At 37.9% G+C, this 7,075-nt stretch overlaps 1 long non-coding RNA gene across 4 annotated transcripts; it reads right to left on the bottom strand.

Moving 5' to 3' along the window:
* Window positions 1-1,314: 1,314 nt before the first annotated feature.
* LOC129348671 (uncharacterized) lies at window positions 1,315-6,695 on the bottom strand. Of its 4 annotated transcripts, XR_008601294.1 has the most exons (5): window positions 5,836-6,695; window positions 5,364-5,464; window positions 4,404-4,539; window positions 3,327-3,427; window positions 1,315-1,717 (listed from the first exon to the last, which is right to left on the bottom strand). It is a non-coding gene; the product is annotated as an uncharacterized LOC129348671 (long non-coding RNA). The 4 variants fall into 4 exon arrangements; XR_008601296.1 differs by lacking the exon at window positions 4,404-4,539; XR_008601293.1 differs by having other exon boundaries at window positions 1,315-3,427; window positions 5,836-6,693.
* Window positions 6,696-7,075: the final 380 nt, after the last annotated feature.

The raw sequence follows: 7,075 nt of genomic DNA, 5'->3' as shown, positions 1-7,075 counted from the left end.
GACCAGGGACACTCGGAGAAAGGACACAGGGAGTATTCCACCTACAAGGTCCTCACACATCCACCTCCAAGGAACATTCTACCAAAAATCCTTGGACATGCACCTAAAATGTTGGTTTAACCGAGTATTCCATCCAAAATCCTCAAAGTGACCTGAGGGGCTTGTTAAAAGGAATATTCACCTAAAACCTCAAATATAGACCCGAAAGGGTGGTTTAGAAAGGATCCTTCAATCTAGACCAAAAAAGTTAGTATGGAGGAATATTCCACCGGAAATGTAGACGTGAGAAGTTGGTTTGAAAGACTATACCATCCTAAACATCCTTAAATGTAGACTAAAAGATGGTTTGGAAGAAAAGTCCACCTAAAATCCTCCAATGTAGACCTAAAAGGTGAATTTAATGGTATATTCCACATAAAATTCACTACTGTAGACCTTGGAGGTTAGTCTGATGGTATATTCCACCCAACATCCTTCAATGTAGACCAAAAAATCTTGGTGTAAAGGAGTATTCCACCTTAAATGTAGTGCTAAAGGAGGGTTTGGAGTAATATTCTTCCAATGTTGACCTAAAAGGTTTATCTGATGGTATATTCTACCCAACATCTTGGAACATTTACCTAAAAGGTTGGTTTAATGGTATATTCCTAGAAGAACCCTTGAACATTGGGCTTAATGGTATATTCCACCCAAAATACTTGTACATATACCAAGAAGTCAGTGTAAAGGAAATGTAGACCTAAAAGGATTGTTTAAAGGAATATCTAAACGATTATTTTCATTATTTAATAATCTGTTATCAGTCAGAACCCTGGCAAACTTATTTTCATCAGTTTTTTTAGTGGAAGTCACAAATAAAGGAGCTCTTGGTTTTTCCCAGCGTTACTGAGTCCAAAGCTGCTGTTTCAACACAGATACGTTCACATGCATCCACAAACCTCTCAGCACTCAAACACCCACAGACAGGAGGCCGGCTGGACCGAGGCTCGGCGGCGTCCTCAGACCCACGAGTCGGGGAGTCTGTGAACTTGTTGGTCCGGTTTGAAGGCCTCTGTGTGGTCCAGTAGAAGTCCACGTAGTCGGTGTTGCCTTTGAACCGCAGCGACTGGCCGCCATCAGGTGGACCGGCTCGTCCTCGTAGGGCTCCTCCTGTAGCCTTGAGGGAACCACAGGAACATTCAGTAGCTGTTGGAGTTCTTCCTGTCAGGCTCGTGGTAGAACGGCTCTGAAGAATCTTGTACTTGTCTTATCTGGAACAATCTAACAGCCTAAACTGTTAACAGCAGTGTAAAGAAGCAAACACACAGGCATAGATTAGGACTCAAACTAGATTTATTTTAGAAAACAAATCAACTTTGAGGCATTTGTTCACACGTGGCTGAATAGGAGGCCGTCCAATCAGATTTGAGGTCTTCACTCTGTAGGTTGTTTGTTGGGTGAGACTCTTGGACCTCCATCAGCTGACATGGATGTTTGATGGTCTTCTTCTCTAGTGCCAGATGATTCATCCATGAATTCAGCAGCTACAGACTGAAATGAAGCTCATGCTGCCGTTATTGAATTCCTGTTCCAGATCAAATGTTCAGAGCTCACCTTGAATGCAGCCGTCTGCTGTCTGATAGTTTTTCTCATTGTAGTCTTCAATAAAGTCTTTTTCCTCATGTCAGGATGTGGTGAGACTCTTTCTCAGTCTCTGCAGACATCCCTCATTGTGCATCTCCAGAGAAGAAACAGAAAAACTGGTCACTGCTTCAGCATCACAAACGTTCTCCAGCATTTAGAGTGTTTTAGGAATTCATTCATTGTGTTGTGAACTTTGAAGGAGCAGAAACTTTACAGCTGCCAAAGATATGAGCTCCAATTCTGGATGTTTTAGGAAATCAAGTTCATCAAATGAACACTTGATTATTGCTGATAACGCTCATTAAATTACTGAAGAAATCCAACATAAAAACCTATAAACTCTCAGGCAGCTTTTGTTAAAGTTTGTCTGTAATTCTATCATCATGTTCTGGAACCAGGACTCTGCAGAAGTTCCTTCAATCAGATACTTGTGTGTTTCTATTTAAGGCCTCAGGTTTGAACGTACAGCAGAGGATTAGAAAGGAGTGATTTTAATGTTTAAATCAGTCCAGTAAATGTTTGGCGTGAAAATTATTAAAATTTTGATTTAGATAGATTTGTGTCAAATAATATTGTAGAGTCTCACTTAAATATATCCAAATGAGTTCAGTGTATTTACATTTTATAGAATATTTGATTTCTTAATCTCAATACTGGAGGGTCTGACCCTAAATATTATAATAATGATGTCAATTTAAATAATATTTTAGTGCAGAGTCATAAACTTTAATCAGCTAAACTTACATAATAAATATCACTGTACAATCTTAACCTGAACATTCATATTATTGAGGTAAATTTACATAAATCATGATATTCTAGAGTCTGAACTGGAATATTTCTAACACTAATCTTTTTGTATTGTGCTGATAAACAACAATAACCCGACTTTCAGATAATATTTATTGTCTGTGATTGTGAGACTAAATTCCTCCACATTCTGGAACTGGACTGCATTTCCCAAAATGGAAACATGGACAGAATTTAACACTCATGTATCCATGGCAACGCTAACGTTTCTGCTTCTTACCAAAGTTCACAACACAAGTAAAGATTTTAATGTAAAACTTCAGGGATGACTGCTAACCATAAGTATTCTGATCAATACTTCATGATCAATATCAGGACAGATGTTACAACTCCAGCTGTTGCATTAGACTGCATTTATTCACAGAGAAATTAAAACATCACATTCCTCATAAAAACTAGATGGGACTTTTATTAAATAAAGTGTTGGTGAATAAACAGTGTAAAAAGTGCAAAGCAGCTCCATTAAATCAGGAGATGTGAGACTTCCACAGCATGGATCACCATCTGCTGTGTTGATTCATAGCTGAATGTCACAATGAACTGAGATAGAAAAGCTGCTTTGAGCTGCAACATTACGGTCTGACAATCCAACACCATCACAGTTTTCATCTGGTTGTTTTGCTCCAACATGCTGTGAAGTTCAGTTTTTACCTGAATCAATACAGAGATTCTATTTCCAACCTAAGACTGGAATAAAAATTAGAATGTTATGAGGTTATTAATGCAACTAAATCCTTTCAGATGGAAGGATTTACTTCTAAGTTCTAATTCAAGTTTCAGTTGGAGCACATTGCATTCACAAAGAAAAACAGCTAAACCTTCATAGCAACATTTAATAAACCTAAAGCTTCCCTGTTGGCTCATTGGTGGAGTTTGTTACTGAGCATCTGAACCTTAAATCCAGTGAGACGACCATCTTCAGTCGAGGCCAGTCAGAGAACTTCAAGACCTTCCATCAGCTGGACCAGATGTGGCATCATCTCCCTCTGAACATCTGGATGACAGGAGAAAAGACAGAAATCAAACACAGATCACAGAAATACAATTTATTCACTTTCATCATTTTATGAAAGCAGCATGAACTTCATTAAAACTTGACAATATCAGTAATGAAAGTAAATGTTTTTATCTCGTGTTGAATCTAAATTTAAAGTCAATTTTAATGACAGTTTATCCTGAGAGGAGTGAGAATGGAGCTTTTCTTTCCTTTTTAGAATATTCCCTCAAAATATTCTGTTTATTATTGGCTGTAGAAGCATTTTTCTTTACTTATTTTTAAATACCTCAGACTGATGCACTTTGCTGGTTTGCAGATAATTTCATGTACAATGACAATAAAGATCTTCTATTATAACATATTTTGCTAAAACAAGAACTGCAAACCTTCTCAACCATCTCTCAGGCAGCAAAATTCCAACTGCGACCAAGAATTATCTGATGTAGTTATTATTATAATCTTTACTGAACCAGCCCTGGAATTAATAAAAATCTGTATATGGATATGATTTTCTCTGATGGAACCACTATGGAAGCCGTAGTAACAATTAACCATCCTTTGAAGGGAAAGATTAGGTCTTCTTCAGGTGGATAAAAAAAATGCTCTCCCATAAAAAACAAAAAAAAATGCATACAATAAAGTAAATCTCTTCTGCACTGCACACATACTACACTTTTGTATAGCTCTGGATGTCAGAGTAAAGGCAGACAGATCCACCGATCAGCCACAACATTCTGACCACTGACAGCTGAAAAGAACAACATCCATCATCTTGTTCTAATGCAACGTTCTGCTGGGAAATCTTGACATTCATGTGGATGTTTGACATGTACCACCACCTAAACACTGCAGGACAAACAACCCCCTAGTCTCCATGGCAACAGCAGTCCTTGATGCCAGCTGCCACCCTCAGCAGGACAAACTAAACTGCTCAGGAGTGGTCCGAGGAACACGACAGAGCTAAGCTGTTCACCTGGGTTCCACACTCCCCACATCCAGATCTGATTGAGCATCTGTGGGATGGTCCAGGATCAGCCTGGTAGGATCCACCCTGCAACCCACAGGATCCACAGAATCCACAGGACATCCCCAGAGGTTCTGATGAACCACTGGGTCAGAGGAGTTTTAGCAGCATAAAGGGACCAACACAGTATTAGTCAGGTGGTCAGAATGTTATACTGTTATATTGTCATGCTGATTATATGATCAGTAAATGTTACCATCAATTATAACGTCCACATTGATCAGGGAAAAAAACAAACTATCGGTTCATTCAGAAACTGTGGGGTTAAACCTAAAAACACAGACCTCAACAGCAGTTTGTTTCAAAGCAGAACACCAGCTGCTTTTCACTAAAGAAGCTTTCAAAGCAACAATTAAATGACAGTTTTGTTCTCATTAAGTTCAGAGTCAGCCAAAATAATGTACACACATCAGGAAAAGAAAAACTTGCATAAGTACTTCTATACATATAGATACCTCTTTCTAAGTTTGATCAAATCACGATAATAAATCACACTCTGGGGGTCAGGCATATGGGTTCTGTAAAGCGTCTCGAGACAATTTGACTGTAACTGGCGCTATATAAACAAAATTGAATTGAATTGAATTGAATTGTATAACTCTGGGTCCTGTTGTACGATGTTTTCCCAACAGATGGCGCTACCCTCATGAATGGAGCATCAACAAGTGACGTCTACAACACAACAGAAATGTCTGGAAGCCAGTGGTCACCACTTTGAGCACCTCTTGTAATTGTAGAGGCCAAAGATAACTTTTATTAATCTCGTGATGTCTGAATACATTTGGTATTGAAATATTTATGCAAGTTTTTCTTTTCCTGATGTGTGTAAACATTGTTTTGGCTGACTCTGTATAATGGGTTTCTGACAGGTCACCAGGCAACATCTTTTTATAATAATGACAAACATACCTGCATTCTACAGGAGTGATTTTCCTCATGTGCAGGTAAAGATGTGTGAGGAGCTTAGAGATGACAGGAGCAGGAGTCATCCTCACTAATTCAGCTTCCACCTAGAAACAGAAAGACCACAAACAAACACACTGATATACTCTCAAACGTTCAACCTCACAGCCTCAAAATATCTGTTTCGGAAGTGTTGTGTTTCTAAATTATGCAGAAAGCATTGACAGACATTCTCTTACAAGGTTGTGTAAAAAGCAGCCTGTCCTCTGAGCTACTGACACACTGAGCAGCAACTAACACAGGTGTTCAGCGGTAAGTTAGCCACCTGTGTTAATTAGCCCGCTAGCTAACTTAGCCGCTTAGCTAGCTAACGCGTCCGGACCAACTGCTCAAACACGACAAAACACAACTCTTCACAAGTCGCTGACTTAACGTACAACAAAACCACGCTACAGGTTAGAAGTATTTATCTTCTTACCGTGTTTTACTCCAAAAACAAGGTCAACAGCAGCCAGAGATGCTACCAGACGTGCCGACCATAGATATACCCTATACTAGATACGCTAGCGCGCTGTCTTCTATATTATCTGTCTGACCAATCGCTGCTCTCTGGCTCCGCCCTCTGAGAATCTTGTTGTCGTTTGGCTCCACACTTGCTGATGACCACTTCCGGTCTCAGAAAATGAAAAAACGGACCTTTTTTCGTTTCTGTCTCTTACTGATTTTACTTTCTTGTTATTCTAAATATAAAACGAAAATCAAAGCATTTAAAAAAAAATCGTATATCCCTTTTTGATCATGAATAGTAAAAACGCCTTGTATTTAAATTTAAATTTTTGTATTTTAAAACGAAAATCAAATAACCACTCGTTTTTTGTTTTTCAATACCCGTTTCAGAACGGAAAATCCAATTACCAGATCCGTACACGGACCGATCACAAATTTGGAATACAGCTATTAAATTTTAATTAAAGTTAAATAAATAATATTTAAAAGGGCAGATACATTTTTCTTCTTTTATTTCCCTTTATCGTGTCCTGTTTGCCTGTATAACAGCATTTTCTCTATGTTGCAATATGTTGATGTGACGTATAGCTCATATCAGAAGGACTTTAACATTAAAAAATCATGCATGTGCAATACTTAACATACCAAAAGTAAAAGTAGTCTTTTTGAAGAATAACCCATTTCTGAAAATGTACTTTGATTAAAATTCCTGACTAATTTGGACTTTATTGTTTGTGCAGAAGACCCTAATTTTAGTACCTTCATATACTGCTAGGTGAATTGTGTATTTCCCCCAAGAATCAAAACTATATTTTAAAATAATATATAACTCAAAAGTTGATCTAAATGTGCAAAAAAGTAGCATCTAAAATGATCCAATACTTGTAATTGAATCAAAAGTTCAATAATTTGCTGTGAATCACACCAAAATAGAAGTATACAGTATGAATAAGCAGGGAAAGCAGGAAATCTCAAGTGAAGAAATTCTACTTAAGTACAATACTTCAGTAAATGCATTCACTTATTTTGAGCCACTGCTACTCCACAGGTTCCTATGACAAGTTTGATTACAGGAAGCTGTAAAATAACCCTGTTTAAACTGAAAATTATTTTACTGCAGGTTATTAATGGTGAACAGTGCAAAACCTGACAAGTTGACTTTCTAAATGCATGTAATTTATACTTACCTCAGAGGACAAAGACTCTGCGGT

The sequence above is a fragment of the Amphiprion ocellaris genome, chromosome 4 (assembly GCF_022539595.1).
Source record: "Amphiprion ocellaris isolate individual 3 ecotype Okinawa chromosome 4, ASM2253959v1, whole genome shotgun sequence".
In the NCBI taxonomy this organism is placed as follows: domain Eukaryota; kingdom Metazoa; phylum Chordata; class Actinopteri; family Pomacentridae; genus Amphiprion; species Amphiprion ocellaris.
Note: the sequence above shows the minus strand (reverse complement) of the source record. Positions and strands in the feature narration are given on the sequence as shown.